The 15671-nt window shown below is 49.5% G+C and overlaps 1 protein-coding gene across 3 annotated transcripts in view; it reads right to left on the bottom strand.

The window, feature by feature from the left end:
• LOC134206954 (Ca(2+)/calmodulin-responsive adenylate cyclase) overlaps nucleotides 1-15671 on the bottom strand; it is a 210915-nt gene that overhangs the window by 183044 nt on the left and 12200 nt on the right. For 2 of the 3 annotated variants that reach the window (XM_062682695.1, XM_062682697.1), the window contains exon 2: nucleotides 3025-3677. The gene's annotated coding sequence lies outside the window, so the exon portion shown is untranslated. The remainder of the gene's footprint in view (nucleotides 1-3024; nucleotides 3678-15671) is intronic. The other variant, XM_062682696.1, reaches the window with a different exon arrangement.

Below are 15671 nucleotides of genomic sequence, written 5' to 3'. Positions count from 1 at the left end.
TCTCAAACAGCCCCAGCCTGCCTGCCTGCCTCAGCTCCAGCTCAGCCTGCCCACCAGCCTGGCTCAGCCCGGCTCAGCTCCAGCCTGTGCCTGCTCACCGTCTCCCAGCCCTGGGCTCCCCAGCTCCGCCTGGTTTAAAGCCCCAGCCTCAGCCTGGGCTCCGCTTGCCCAGCTCCAAAGCCTGTGCCCAAAGCTCCGCTCCAGCCGCGCCTGGCTCAGCCTGGGTTCAGCCTGCTCAGCTCAGTGCCTCACCAGCCTGCTCAAAGTCCTCAGCCAGTTTCAAAGGCTTGCTTAATCAGCCCTGCCTGCTCACCAGCCTGCCTGCCAGTTGCCTGGGCTCAGCCTGGCCTCAGCCTGCTCAGCCTCACAGCGCCTCGCCTCAGTCAGCTCAGCCTCGCTCAGCCTGGGCTCAAAGCCTGGCCCAGCCCAGCCCAGCCTCTGCTCAGCCTCTCGCTTCAAAGCCTGCTCAGTGCCTTGCCTGTCAGCCTGCTCAGCCTGTCTCAAAGCCTGCTCAAAGCCAAAGCCAGTCGCTTCAGTTTGGGTTGTGCTTGCTCAGTTCCTGCTCAGCCTGCCTCAGCCTGCCTTCAAGCACAAAGCTTTGCCAGTCATCAGCTTGTCGCTAAAGCTAAGCTAGCTTGCTTCAAAGCTACCAGTCAGTTTGCTCAGCCTGCAGCTGTCAGCTCAAAGCCCTAAAGCTAAGCTAAAGCTAAGTTGTCAAGTTTCCAGCTAAAGCTGTCAAGCTCAAAGCCAAGCTAACCCAGCTAACTTGGGGCTCAAGTTAAAGCTGTTGAAGCTTGTTCAGCTACTAAAGCTCAGCTCAAAGTTAAGCCAAAGCTGCTTTAAAGTTGCTCAGCCAAAGCCTAGCGTTAAAGGTTAAGCCAAAGCTAAGCCAAAGTTGAGCTAAACTAAGCTAAAGCTGAACTAAAACTAAGCTAATTTTGGTAACAATAAGTGAAAGCAAGTTTTATTATCGATATGAGAATGGTAATCATCATGCAAATTGTTGTCAAAAGACATCTTGAGGAAAATAAGTGATCTAATATTTTTCTTCGCAACAAATTTGTGTTTTTCATGTCGAATGCAAAGAAATTCACTGAAATATTCGGATCACAGCAATTTATAAAATATGAATCACTAAAAATATGAATTTTTATTTTCCCCTCATCGATTTGCTTGCATTGGTCTATGCCAGGGGGAGAAGGCGGAGCACTGAATCCCTACCCCAACATGTGCGACATCTGGATTTGGTTCTAAACTGTAAACAACAGTGTTAATCCTCTACCACCTTTTTGTTATGGCGAGGCAATTTTTATGCACACTTTTGTTTTCGATGTTTTATCAAAATTAAACACTCAATCATGCAGCAATATAACGATATGGTATGCTTGAGATAACTGCTTGATTATAGGGACTCGAAAAAGAATTTATTTGCAGTAACTAACCGAATATAAAAATGTTCGCATTAACGATTGCGCCCTAACACCGGTTCTAAGCTTCGATGCAGAGTACACGAGCTTTGTTCGCCAGTGACAGGCGTATGAGGCCCTTGGTCTATGCGGTATGAAGGGAAGAATTTTTTGGGAAGAGAAAGAGGATTTATGAATAATGCTGTCCAATGAGCAGCTCGAAGTAGCTCGAGATTATTCATATCCTGTTCATGCCCATTTGTTGACAAAAAAGAACGAGCAGAACAGGATAAACTTTGAGCTACTTCAAGCTGCTCAGCAATAATCTCTATCTATATATTCTTGAATCTTCGGTATTCGGCTGCTGATTTCTCCTGTGGCAGTCAGTTTTGGACACCGGTTCGACTGCGCACGGACAAGTTATTTGCTCGGCATAAAATCTTCCTGGAGCATTGATAAAAGAATTCAGTGTTTGTTCCATCAATCTGTTCCACTCTCATTACCGGTTTTCTTTGGCCTGTTATTGTTAGCAAGTGATTCAAATTGAGCACCGCACATTACCTACATTCGAACACGGCCGGCGCTGGTATTGCTTAATTTTGTGTCACCTGTTTTTAACCTGTCCCAACATAATCTGTTGGTTCTCTGGGTAACCACTGTTGTCCTGGCAACTACGGAACAGCGACCGTGAGCGATCATCATCAGTTTACGTTTAGTCGCAAATAACAAATAAGTGTTAATGTTTGACGCCAAAACCAACAACTATTAGTCGCATTACCGTGTCCAACTAGTAACATCAGCAATAAATGTTCAACAGTAGGCCAATCTCATTATTCGCAGAAGGTGAAACTAAATACTCAAAATTTACAGACCATTAATCCGGTGACTAATTAAAAACGAATAAATCTGTCCGAAAAATGACCAACCTCCGGCGGGTGGTGACATAACCCATTCCTGCTGCCGTTTCGTTTCCATGAATTCAACGAGAACGGCCGGCCATCGGTGTCATAAATAACGTGTTGTGCTGTTGCTACTCGACGCATAACAGCGCGCGTTTAGCGCACATTTGCCCATGACAGTGTTTTGAAAACATCGTTTTGGTGCGGACGACACAACGCGACGCAACGACTGACGGACGGTAAACGCACTAACCCGAACCCGAAAGCAACCAAGCCAAAAGGTTTATAAATAACTCGGTGACACATTGACCGCCAAAATCGGAATCCAATATGTGTAGTATTTCAGCTTGTAGTGGCAATAAGAAAAGGGTTTCGAATAACGTGAGGAATTGCGATTGGCGATTGGTCTGCGCGGCATAGAACAGATTGTCAAGTTGGCCATGAGAGGTTTTACTTATTTTGAAATTTGAAATTTAGCACATCTGCTGATGGGGAACGGTTGGAATGTCGTCAGAGCATACTTTGATCATTTACTTTCTTTGTCATAAGAGACGTTTTCTATTCGAGATTTTATATCGAATAAAGTTTGAACCGGGTTTGTTTTTCTCACACTTCTGGGAATATTTACGATCGATACAGCTCGACCATCTGAAACATTTCTAAATGAATAATAAACCTCCGACCAGTTGACACCTTAATGTTAAATGAGAAACACTTACCGTCTAACAATCACCTCCTTGCGCTTTAACGAGAACAAATCAATCAATCAACAGCAATTCCGTCTCCCAGCTGATTGCAAATCGTCTCCCCAACCACCAACGATTGTTGTTGTTGTTAGAACTCTTCTCGTCCGACTCAGAGAGAAGATCAAAAACAATCAAAATCAAAACATTTCTGTCGTCATAGACTCACTGCACTTTTACAGCCCTTTGCCAGATTTTCCACATTCCAGACGAAACACCTTCGCTTCTATTAGTGCTTCTTTTCTTTTCTCGCCCCTTGTAAAACCGATTTTAATCTTTTCGTAAACAACACGAAACAGGACACCACCTTTCTTCGCTGACTTGAACACACTTCAAAAGCATCACCGCAACAACTACGCTGCGCTTTCACATGACTTCTTAAACTCTCACCTCACTCATCGGCGTCACAGCAGCAGAAGACCCAGGCTTTGACACTTCTCGTCGTGGGGTCGTGATATGAACCTCCTTTTGTTGTCGTTATTTCACTTCTCCGATTTCCCCCCAATCAACGAGGCAACGAGAAAACAACGGTTCTGCTCCCGTCGTTCAACAGAAACAACACTTGGCGTCCTGACGTCGGTTGATTTCACTTCGAGTATGGATTTTCCTCTTTGCCTTTCAATTGTAATCTGGAATTGCAAGAAAAAAAAAACACTTTTTTAGAAACATGGCACCGGGCTTCCGAACGCTGACATTGTCGCCGGATTTGTTCAAAAGTTTATTTTTCCACGAGTTCGAAGAGCATTCCCCGATTCCCCCCGGACTTCCCCAAAAGGACTGCAACAAACCACATCAAAGCAAGCGCCGCATCATCACCATTGTGTGCAATAAATGTCATAGTCTACTGCGGACGGCTTTTATTGCATTTTCACGTCGCCGCGCCGCCGTCATCGCCGAGTTTCAGCCGCCGCGCCCTTTTGTTGGCGACAGTTTTGTGCTCTGTTTTCGACAAACCACATCAAACCGAAATCGTCACACAGCGGAAAAAGGGTTTTCCGAAGCCGAAACTTTTCCGATTCAGACGACTGGAAAGAAAAACTTCGCGAAAACTCGCTCTTTGTGGGGGGATTTGGATGTCGTCGTACCTTCAGAGGAATGACCTTGCTCCAGGAGGAAGTCAATCAAACTACTCGAGAAGAGAAGGATAACAATTTATTTCGTCCGTCTGGTTCCATCGCATACTGTTCAGGGGCGTTGCTTTTCGTGTCTGCTGGCAAGAATGTTATTTCACCAAATGACAATAACCGGCTTATAAATGTACGAGATGAAGGAATCGACAGATGGAGAAAATGAAGGTACTTTCCCGGTAGAAAACTTTTAAAAAGTCATCAATTTTACGAAAACTTCATCTTCAGTATCTTCTAATAAACGATTTTCATTTCAAGAATTTGATAATCCCAATAGCCTGAAAGCCCAAACATTGAGAATTAAGAAAAAACGACGAGCAATCCTTCGACAATTCCGCAATCATCATCAATTCGATCCAAAAGAGCACGCGACCATCGCAGACGACGATGGCCACAAAGACGCTTTGTCGCAAACGATACCAACGATGAAGTATCCTCATTTGGCCTGTTAGCGCCGCCACTTCTAGCAGCGAGAGAGATAAAATTTATTAAGATGTTCAGCAGTTTACCTCTGCTGTGGTATAGACGACGATTCACTTTCAATTGAATCCAATTTTGCGGCAGCTGTCCTCCGTTTTTTTTTTGCATTTCGAATTCATCTCGACAATCGACTCGACCCATTTCAAATATGGACCAAATCAACGCCAAAGACCGACCACCACCGCCTGCTGCCGTTTACCATTAGCGACGCGTAGTAGGCGGCGATGTCAAATCGAACCCGAGAGAGCGCACGAATGTTGCTTCAGAATTCGACTGCGACTACGATGGTAGCGAATTTTGAGTGAGTAGTGGGCGTTGCGTAAATTTAAAGGTTGAATAAATTTGAAGGATTAATGATGTCTGTTCACGTTTCTTTCGCCATCATTTACTTTAGCATGACAGAAAAATTGATAGACGTTCTTTTCTGGTTGCTATTTATTTTTCGAGTAATCATTCAATCATATCTGCTCAAATTCTAAACACAATTCCGTTTGAATTTAACAGGAATTAGGCTATCCATGAGGACATTCAGCGATGGAACTGACAATCGAAATCAAAACAAAGTGTGTATGCAGTTGAACGGAACTCACTTTTGGTGTAAACCGCACTTAACAATTTCCTTTGGATTGTTCTGTCAGTCCGGTCAGAATCTGTCAAAATTTCAAGGTAAACAAAAATCGTCAGCTGATCGCAGCTATCTTATGGATTGCCTTATTACGTTTTTCGATTCGGAATCTGAAATTAGGTCAGGATTTGGTTCTTATCTCGACGTAATATTGTTCGCGCTTTGAAACAACAACAGCATTACGCATTTTAACACAATATCACTTTTGTAATTCAGTTTATATTGTCTAATGTCTGATTTTTGAAGATAAAAGAAAAATCATATTTAAAATTCGAACAGAATGCACACAACTCGAATTTGATTTTATAATAATTTGTACTTTGGATAGGGTTCGAATCCTAAGCAGTGTTTTGATCGAACTCTGAACAAAAATCGGTGTGAATTCGAGACGTCATTTTAATACAATTGTCATGGTGCAATTTAAACAAAACCAAATCAAATTTCACTTTAAATCCGATTGAAATCAGAATAATACTCAAGTCAAATCAAACCGCAAACCTGATCCAATAAAAAACCTATCCAAATCCAATCCAAATCCAACCCAAATCCAGTCCAAATCCAATTCAAATCTAATCCAAATCCAAATCCAATCCAAACACAATTGAAATCCAATCCAAATCCAAATCCAATCCAATCCAAATCCAACCCAAATCAAATCCAAATCCAATCTAAACTCAATCCAAATCCAATCCAAATAAAATCCAAATGCAATCCAAATCCAAATCCAATCCAAATCGAATCCAAATCCAATCCAAATCCCATCCAAATCCAATCCAAATCCAATCCAAATCCAATCCAAATCCAATCCAAATCCAATTCAAATCCAGTCAAGTCAGTCAGGATCCAGTCCGGATCCAGTCCAGATCCAGTCCAAATCAGTCCAAATTCAAATCCAGTCCAGGTCCAGTCAAAGGTTCCAGATCAGTCAATCCAAATCCAGTCCCAAATCCAGGTCAAATCCAATCAGTCCAAATCCAGTCCAAATCAGTCCAGGTCAATCAAATCAATCCAGGTCAATCAAATCTAATCCAGATCAATTCAAATCCAATCAGTCCAGATCAATCCAAATCAATCCAAAATCGGTCAGGTTCAGATCCAGTCAGGTCCAGTCGGTCAGGTTCAAGTCAGTCAGATCCAGTCCAATCAGGATTCAGGTCGGCCTGAATCCAGGTCCAGATCAGTGCAGATCCAGTCCAGGTCAGTTCAAAATCAGTCCAAATCCAGGTCAGGTCAGTTAAGTTCAATGCAAATCCAGATCCAGTACAGATCTAGTCCAAGGTCAGTCCAGGTTCAGTCCAGTCCAATCGGTCAGTCCAGATCCAAGTCCAGGTCCAGTCAGTCCAGGTCAGTCCATCCAGTCTGATCAATCAAATCCAGTCCAGTCAGTCCAAGTCCAGTCCAGATCAATACAGATCTGATCAAATCGGACTCCAGGTCCAGTTCAGGTCCAGCCCAAGTCCAGTCCGGATCAAGGCCAAGATTTTCAAATCAGTTAACATCCAGTCAGGCCCAATTCCAGTCAAAATGCAGTTCCAAGTTCCAGTCAAATCAAATCCAAATCCAGTCAGATCGAGGTCCAGGCTACAATCCAAATCGAATCCAGGTCCAGTCCAAATTCAGTCAAATCCAATCCAGTCCAGATCCGATCCAAATCAATACAGGTCAGTCCAAATCAGTCCAAAATCCAAATCAATCGGCCCCAGTCAGTCGAATCCAGTCCAGAACCAGTTCAAATCAATCAAATCAATCCACATCAATCAAACCCCAAATCAATCAAAATCAATTCAATTCCATCCAATACCAATCCAGTCAAATCCAGATCGAGGTCCAAATCAATTCAAATCAATTTAAGTCCAAGTCCAAATCCAGTCAAAATCCAATCCAAATACAATCCAAATCCTATCCAAATCCAAATCCAATCCAAATCCAAATCAATTCAAATCAGATCAAGTCCAGTCCAAGTCCAATCCAAATCAGTCCAGGTCCGATACAGTCCAGATCAGTCCAGTCCAGGTCCAGGTCAGGCCAGTTCCAGTCAAGATCCAGTCCATATCCAGTCCAGATCAGTCCAGGTCCAGTCCAGTCCAGTCCCAGATCGGTCCAGTCCAGTTCCAGATCGGTCCAGTGAGTCAGGTCCAGTACCAGAGTCTGGTCGTGTCCAGTCAGGTCCCGGTCCAGGTCAGTCAGGTTTGATCCAGATCAGTTCAGGTTCAGTCACATCCCAGTATGGAGTCTAGTCCAGATCTAGTCAGGGTCAACAGGTTCCAGGTCAGTCCCAGATCGGTCCAGGTCGGTACAGATCTAGTCCAGATCCGGTAAGATCTAGTTCAGGTCCAGTCAGGTCCAGTCCAGGTCAGTCAGATCCAGTAGAGTCCAAGGCCAAGATCCAGTCCAGATCGGGTCCAGGTCAGTCCAGATCATGAGTCAGGTCCAGTCAGGTTCAAGATCCAGTCACTTGCAGTTCAGATCAGTCCAGGTCAGATCCAGCTCCAGTCCTGAGTCAGGTCAGTCCAGGTCAGATCCAAGTCAGATCCAGTCCAGTCAGGTCAGGTCAGTCCAGATCCGTCTGATACCGGAGTCCAGTCAGATCGAGTTCAGATCCAGATCCAGATCCAGTACCAGATCTGATCCAGATCTAGTCAGGTCAGTCCAAGTCACGGTCCAGTTCAGTCCAGATCCAGTGCAGGTCCAGTCCATCCAGTACAGATCAGGTCAGGTCAGGTACAAGTCTAGTTCCAGGTTCAGATCCAGTCACGTTCCAGATCCAGTACAGTCCAGGTCAAGACCAGATCTGAGTCCAGGTCAGTCCAGATCAGTCAGATCCAGTTCAGGTCCAAATGAGTCCAGATCGGTACAAATCTGATCCAGGTCCAGTCCAGATCGGTCAGGTTCAGGTCCAGGTCAGTCAGGTAGATCCAGTCCATCCAGTCCAGATCCAGTCCAGATCCAGTATGAGTTCAGATCAGATCCAGTCAGGATCAGGATCCAGGTCCAGTCCAGGTCATCAGTCCAGGTCCAGTCCAGGTCAGGTCCAGTCAGATCCAGTCCAGGTCAGTCCAGATCCAGTCAGGTCGAGTCCCAGATTGATCCAGTCCAGGTCCCAAGTCGGTCAGTCAGTTCAGGTCCAGTCGAGATCGGTTCCAGATCAGTCCAGATCCAGTCCAGGTCAGGTCAGGTCCAGATCCAGATCCAGATCCAGGTCAGTCAGGTCAGGTCAGTCCAGATCCAGGTCCAGTCCAGGTCCAAGTTCCAGGTGATCGGTCCAGGTCAAGATCCAGTAAAAGTCAGTCAAGTTCGGTCAGGTCAGTTCCAGTCCAGGTCGGTCAGATCCAGTTCCAGGTCAGGTCAGGCCAGATCCAGGTCCAGTCAGGTCAGTCCAGATCCAGGTTCAGTTCAGAGTCAAGTCAGGTCCAAGTCAAGGTCCAGTCCATATCGGTCAGTCAGGTCAGGTCAGTTCCAGTTCAGGTCCAATTCGGTTCAGGTCCAGTCCAGGTCAGTCCAGATCCAGTCAGGTCCAAGATCAGTACAGGTCTAGTCCAAGGTCAGTCCAGATCAGTCCAGATTCGGATGCAGTAGTCCAGATCCAGTCATCCAGTCAAAGATCCAGGTCCTGTTTAGGTCAGTCCAGATCAGTCAGATCTAGTCCAGGTCCAGATCCAGATCCAGTCAAGGTTCCAGTCAAAGATCGGTCAGATCCAGTCCAGGTCGGTCATTGATCCAGTCTAGGCCCAGGTTCCAGTCAGTCAGATCCAGTTCGGATCCAGTCCAGGTCAGTCAAGTCCAGTCAAGGTCCGGTTCCAGTCCAGATCCAGTCCAGATCAGTCAGGTCAGTTCAGGTCAAGTTCAAGTCCAGTCCAGGTCGGATCAGGTCCAGTCAGGTCCAGATCCAGATCAGGTCCAGTCCAAGTCCGATCAGGTCCAGTCCGATCCAGGTCAGGTCAGTCCAGTCAGATCCAGATCCAGTCAGATCAGTCCAGATCCGTCCAGGTCAGTCCAGATCCAGTCCGTCAGGTCAGTCCAGATCCAGTCCAGGTCAGTCAGGTGGAGTCAGTCCAGGTCAGGTCCAGAGTCAGTCCAGGTCAGTCCAGGTCAGTCCAGATCCAGTCCAGATCAGGTCCAGGTCCAGTCAGTCCAGATCGAGTCGAGTCAGATCGGTCAAGATCGGTCCAGATCCAGTCCAGATCCAGTCCAGGTTCGGTCCAGATCCAGTCCAGTCAAATTCAGTCCAGTCGGTCAGTCGTCCAGTCAAGTCCAGTCAATCCAGTCCAGATCAGTCCAAGATCCAGATCCAGTCAAGTCCAGGTCCAGTCAGGTCAGTCCAGATCCAGTCCAGTCCAGGTCCAGGTCCAGTCAGGTCAGTCAGATCGGTCAGTCCAGATCCAGTCCAGGTCCAGTCCAGATCAGTCCAGATCCAGTCAATCCAGGTCAGTCCAATCAGTCAAGATCCAGGTCAATCAGATCCAGTCCAGATCCAGTCCAGTCAGATCCGGTCAAGTCGATCCAAGTCAGTCCAGTCCAGGTCGGTCAGAGTCCAGTCCAGATCCAGTCCAGGTCAGTCCAGATCAGATCCAGGTCAGTCAGGTCAGTCGAGTCCAGGTCCGAGTCAGTCCAGATCAGGTCGGTCGAGTCAGTCCAGTCCAGTCAAGTCAGGTCGATCCAGATCAGATCAGATCCAGGTCAGTCAGTCCAGATCCAGTCCAGATCGGTCAGTCCAGATCCAGTCAGTCAATCAGGTCAGTCGTCAGTCCAGGTCCAGTCCAGATCCAGTCCAGGTCAGTCAGATCAAGTCAGGTCCAGTCCAGTCCAGGTCCAGTCCAAGATCCAGAGTCCAGATCCAGTCCAGGTCAGTCAGGTCAGTCCAGATCAGTCCAGATCAGTCAGTCAGATCCAGTCCAGGTCCAGGTCAGATCCAGTCCCAGGTCAGTCCAGGTCAGTCAGATCGGTCAGTCCAGGTCAGTCCAGGTCAGTCCAGATCCAGTCAGGTCAGTCCAATTGATCCAGTCCAGATCGGTCAGTCAGATCCAGTCCAGATCGGTCAGGTCCAGTCCAGATCCAGTCAGATCAGTCAGGTCAGTCAGGTCCAGGTCGGTCAGGTCAGTTCCAGATCCAGTCCAGGTCCAGTCCAGGTCAGTCAGATCCAGTCCAGGTCAGGTCCAGTCCAGGTCAGTCCAGGTCCGATCCAGTCAGTCAGTCCAGATCAGAGTCCAGTCCAGGTCGAGTCCAGTCAGTCCAGGTCAGTTCGGTCAGATCAGTCCAGGTCCAGTCCAGGTCCAGTCCAGGATCCAGTCCAGATCGATCCAGGTCCAGTCCAAGTCCAGTCCAGAGTCGGTCAGAGTCCAGATCAGTCCAGGTCAGTCGAGATCCAGTTAAGTCCAGTCCAGATCCAGTCCAGATCAGTCCCAGGTCCAGGTCAGTCAGTCCAGGTCCAGATCCAGTCCAGAGTCAGTCAGATCAGTCAGTCCCAGTCAAGGTCCAAGGTCAAGTCAGTCCAGATCCAGGTCAGTCCAGTCCAGTCAAGTCAGTCCAAGTCGGTCCAGGTCAGTCCAGATCCAGTCAGGTCAGTCAGGTCAGGTCAGTCCAGATCCAGTCCAGGTCCAGTCCAGTCAGATCAAGGTCAGTCCAGGTCCAGTCCAGGTCAGTCAGTCAGTCCAGGTCAGTCGATCCAGTCCAAGTCCAGATCAGGTCAGGTCAAGTCCAGTCCAGGTCAGTCCAGGTCAGTCCAGTCAGTCAGTCCAGTCAGGTCGGTCAGTCGGTCCAGGTCCAGTCCAGATCAGTCCAGGTCAGTCAGGTCCAGATCAGTCAAATCCAGTCCAGATCAGGTCAGTCCAGATCCAGTCAAGTCAGTCCAGGTCAGTCCAGGTCAGTCAGATCCAGTCCAGGTCAGTCCAGATCCAGTCCAGGTCAAGTCCAGATCCAGTCCAGGTCAGTCCAGATCCAGTCAAGGTCCAGGTCAGATTCCAGTCCAGTCAGTCCAGATCGGTCAGTCAGGTCAGTCCAGTCCAGTCCAGAAGTCGATCAGTCGGTCCAGTCAGTCCAGATCAGTCAAGATCCAGATCAGGTCGAGTCAGATCCAGTCCAGATCGGTCCAGATCCAGTCCAAGTCCAGTCAGGTCCAGTCGATCAGAGTCAGTCCAGGATTGGTCAGTCCAGATCCAGTCCAGATCCAGTCCCAGATCCAGTCAGATCAGTCAGTCCAGTCCAGATCCAGTCCAGATCAGTCCAGGTCCAGTCCAAAGTCCAGTCTAGGTCAGATCAGGTCAGTCAGATCCAGGTCAGGTCCAGTCAGTCCAGATCCAGGTCCAGGTCAGATCAAGGCAGTCCAGATCGGTCAGATCCAGTCATCGAGTCCAGATCCAGTCGGTCAGAGTCCAGTCCAGAGTCCAGTCCAGGTCAGTCCAGGTCCAGATCAAGATCAGTCCAGGTCATTTAGATCCAGTCAGATCAGTCAAGATCCAGGTCAGGTCCAGTCCAGGTCCAGTCCAGGTCAGTCAGATCGGTCCAGAGTCAGTCCAGGTCCAGTCAGGTCAGTCCAGTCAGGTCAGATCGATTCCGGTCAGAGTCCAGTCCAGGTCAGGTCCAGGTCAGATCGGTCAAGGTCAGTCAAGGAGTCAGTCAGGTCGATCCAGTCGGTCAGATCCAGTCCAGTCAGTCAGGTCCAGTCCAGGTCAGTCCAGGTCCAGTCAGATCAGTCAGTCCAGGTCAGTCCAGGTCAGTCCAGGTCCAGTCCAGATCCAGTCAGATCCAGTCAGGTCGGTCCAGGTCAGTCAGTCAGTCAGTCCAAGTCAGATCGATAATTCAGTCAGTTCAGGTCAGTCCAGATCCAGTCCAAGATCAGTCCAGATCCAGTCCAGAGTCAGTCAGGTCAGTCAAGATCCAGTCCAGGTCAGTCCAGATCAGTCAAGTCAGTCAGTCAGATCCAGTCCAGGTCAGAGTCCAGGTCCAGTCCAGATCCAGTCCAGGTCAGTCAAGATCCAGTCCAGATCCGGTCCAGATCCAGTCAGGTCAGTCCAGTCAGTCAGGTCGGTCGGTCAGTCCAGATCCAGTCAGGTCGGTCAGATCCAGTCCAGATCAGTCCGATCCAGTCAGTCAGTCCAGATCCAGTCAGGTCGGTCAGGTCAGTCCAGATCCAGTCCAGATCCAGTCAGATCCAGTCCAGATCAGTCCAGATCCAGTCCAGATCCAGTCAGATCAGTCGATCAGTCAGTCCAGTCAGGTCAGTCCAGATCCAGTCCAGGTCCAGTCAAGGTCAGTCCAGGTCGGTCAGGTCCAGTCCAGATCCAGTCCAGGTCAGTCCAGATCGGTCAGATCCAGTCCAGGTCAGTCAGTCAGGTCAGTCCAGGTCAGTCCAGGTCGGTCCAGGTCAGTCCAAGATCGGTCCAGGTCAGTCCAGGTCAGATCCAGGTCAGTCCAGTCAGTCCAGGTCGGTCAGATCCAGTCCAGGAGTCAGTCCAAGATCCAGTCAGGTCAGTCCAAGATCAGTCCAGATCCAGTCCAGGTCAGTCCAGATCAGGTCAGTCCAGATCCAGTCCAGGTCAGTCAGATCCAGTCCAGATCCAGTCCAGATCCAGTCAGATCCAGTCCAGATCGGTCCAGATCAGTCAGATCCGAGTCAGATCAGTCAGATCCAGTCCAGGTCAGTCCAGATCCAGTCCAGATCCAGTCCAGATCCAGTCCAAGATCCAGTCAGGTCAGTCCAGGTCAGTCAGATCGAGTCCAGATCCAGTCAGGTCCAGTCCAGGTCAGTCAGATCCAGTCCAGGTCAGTCCAGATCCAGTCCAGATCCAGTCCAGGTCAGTCCAGATCCAGTCAGATCCAGTCAGGTCCAGTCCAAGTCCAGTCAGGTCAGTCCAGGTCAGTCCAAGTCAGTCCAGGTCCAGTACCAGGTCAGTCCAGATCCAGTCCAGATCCAGTCAGTCCAGATCCAGTCAGGTCGGTCCAGATCCAGTCCAGATCAGTCCAGGTCCAGTCAGGTCAGTCCAGGTCAGTCCAGATCCAGTCCAAGTCAGGTCAAGGTCAGTCCAGGTCAGGTCCAGGTCAGTCCAGTCAGTCAGTCCAGTCCGGTCAGGTCAGTCAGTCAGTCCAGATCCAGTCAAGTCAGTCCAGATCCAGTCCAGGTCAGTCCAGGTCAGTCAAGTCAGTCCAGATCAGTCAGATCCAGTCGGTTCCAGTCCAGTCGAGTCAGGTCAGTCCAGATCCAGTCCAGATCAGGTCAGGTCCAGTCCAGGTCAGTCGGTCAGATCCAGTCAGAATCAGTCAGATCAGTCCAGGTCAGTCCAGATCAGTCCAGGTCAGTCGAATCCAGTCAAGTCAGTCCAGGTCAGTCCAGGTCAGTCCAGATCAGTCAGATCCAGTCCAGATCCAGTCCAGATCCAGTCAGGTCCAGTCCAGATCCAGTCCAGATCCAGTCAGATCCAGTCAAAGATCCAGTCAGGTCAGTCCAGTCAGGTCAGTCCAGATCCAGTCCAGATCAGTCCAGATCCAGTCAGATCCAGTCCAGATCCAGTCCAGGTCAGTCAGATCAGTCCAGATCCAGTTCAAGAGCCAGTCCAGTCCAGTCCAGATCGGTCCAGATCCAGTCCAGGTCCAGTCCAGGTCAGTCCAGATCCAGTCCAGGTCAGTCCATTCCAGTCCAGGTCCAGTCAAGGTCAGTCAGTCAGTCAGTCAGGTCAGTCAAGATCCGGTCCAGGTCCAGATCCAGTCCAGATCCAGTCAGGTCAGTCCAGGTCAGTCCAGATCCAGTCCAGGTCAGTCAAGGTCGGTCCAGGTCAGTCAGTCAGGTCAGTCCAGGTCAGTCCAGGTCGGTCCAGGTCAGTCCAGGTCCAGTCCAGATCCGGTCCAGGTCAGTCAGAGTCAGTCCAGATCCAGTCCAAGTCAGTCAGATCAGTCAAGGTCGATCAGGTCAGTCAGGTCAGTCCAGGTCAGTCCAGGTCGGTCCAGGTCAGTCAAGTCAGTCAGGTCAGTCAGGTCGAGTCCAGGTCAGTCCAGATCCAGTCAAGTCAGTCCAGATCCAGTCAAGTCAGTCCAGATCCAGGTCGAGTCAGTCCAGGTCAGTCCAGGTCCAGTCCAGGTCAGTCCAGGTCAGTCCAGTCCAGTCCAGATCCAGTCCAGATCCAGTCAGTCCAGTCCAGATCCAGTCAGAGTCAGTCCAGATCCAGTCCAGATCCAGTCCAGATCCAGTCCCAAGATCAGTCCAGGTCAGTCGATCCAGTCCAGATCCAGTCCAGGTCCAGTCCAGGTCCAGTCAGATCAGTCCAGGTCAGTCCAAGATCCAGTCCAGGTCAGTCCAGGTCAGTCAAGATCCAGTCCAGGATCAGTCCAGGTCCAGTCAGTCCAGGTCCAAGTCCAGTCCAGGTCAGTTCAAGATCCAGTCCAGATCCGGTCAGATCCAGTCAGGTCAGTCGGTCCAGATCCAGTCCAGTCAGGTCGGTCAGATCAGGTCGAACGGTCAGATCCAGGTCAGGTCCAGGTCAGTCCAGGTCAGTCAGTCAGTCCCAGGTCAGTCAAGGTCAGGTCGATCCAGTCAGGTCGGTCAGATGATCGATCAGTCCAGGTCCAGTCAGATCCAGTCCAGATCCAGTCCAGTCCAGGTCAGTCCAGGTCCAGTCCGATCCAGTCAAGTCAGGTCAGGTCAGTCCAGTCAGTCCAGGTCAGTCAGATCAGTCCAGATCGTCAGTCCAGTCAGTCCAGGTCCAGTCAGGTCAGTCCAGTCCGTCCAGTCAGGTCAGTCCAGATCCAGTCCAGATCCAGTCCAGATCCAGTCCAGATCCAGTCAGGTCCAGTCAGTCCAGGTCAGTCCAGATCCAGTCCAGTCCAGTCAGTCGTCGATCCAGTCGTCGATCCAGGTCGGTCAGTCAGATCCAGTCCAGATCCAGTCCAGATCAGGTCAAGTCCAGTCCGATCAGTCAGGTCAGTCCAGATCCAGTCCAGATTGGTCCAAGATCCAGTCCAAGGTCGATCCAGATCAGTCAAGTCGATCCAGGTCCAGTCCAGATCAGTCCAGATCCAGTCCAGATCCAGTCCAGATCAGTCCAGATCCAGTCCAGATCCAGTCCAGGTCAGTCCAGATCAGTCAGGTCAGAGTCAGTCAGATCCAGTCCAGATCCAGTCAGGTCAGTCCAGATCCAGTCCAGGTCAAGTCCAGATCGGTCAGTCCAGGTCAGTCCAGGTCAGTCCAGGTCAGTCAGGTCCAGTCAAGATCCAGTCAAGGTCAGTCCAGATCCAGTCAGATCAGTCCAGATCCAGTCAGGTCCAGTCAAGGTCAGTCCAGATCCAGTCCAAGGTCAGTCCAGGTCGGTCCAGTCAAAGTCAGTTCAGGTCAGTCCAGATCCAGTCCAGATCCAGTCAGATCCAGTCCAGGTCAGTCAAGATCAGTCCAAGTCCAGTCAAGTCAG

Source organism: Armigeres subalbatus, chromosome 1 (genome assembly GCF_024139115.2).
Source record: "Armigeres subalbatus isolate Guangzhou_Male chromosome 1, GZ_Asu_2, whole genome shotgun sequence".
Lineage (NCBI taxonomy): Eukaryota > Metazoa > Arthropoda > Insecta > Diptera > Culicidae > Armigeres > Armigeres subalbatus.
This window is presented reverse-complemented; position numbering and strand designations above follow the sequence as displayed.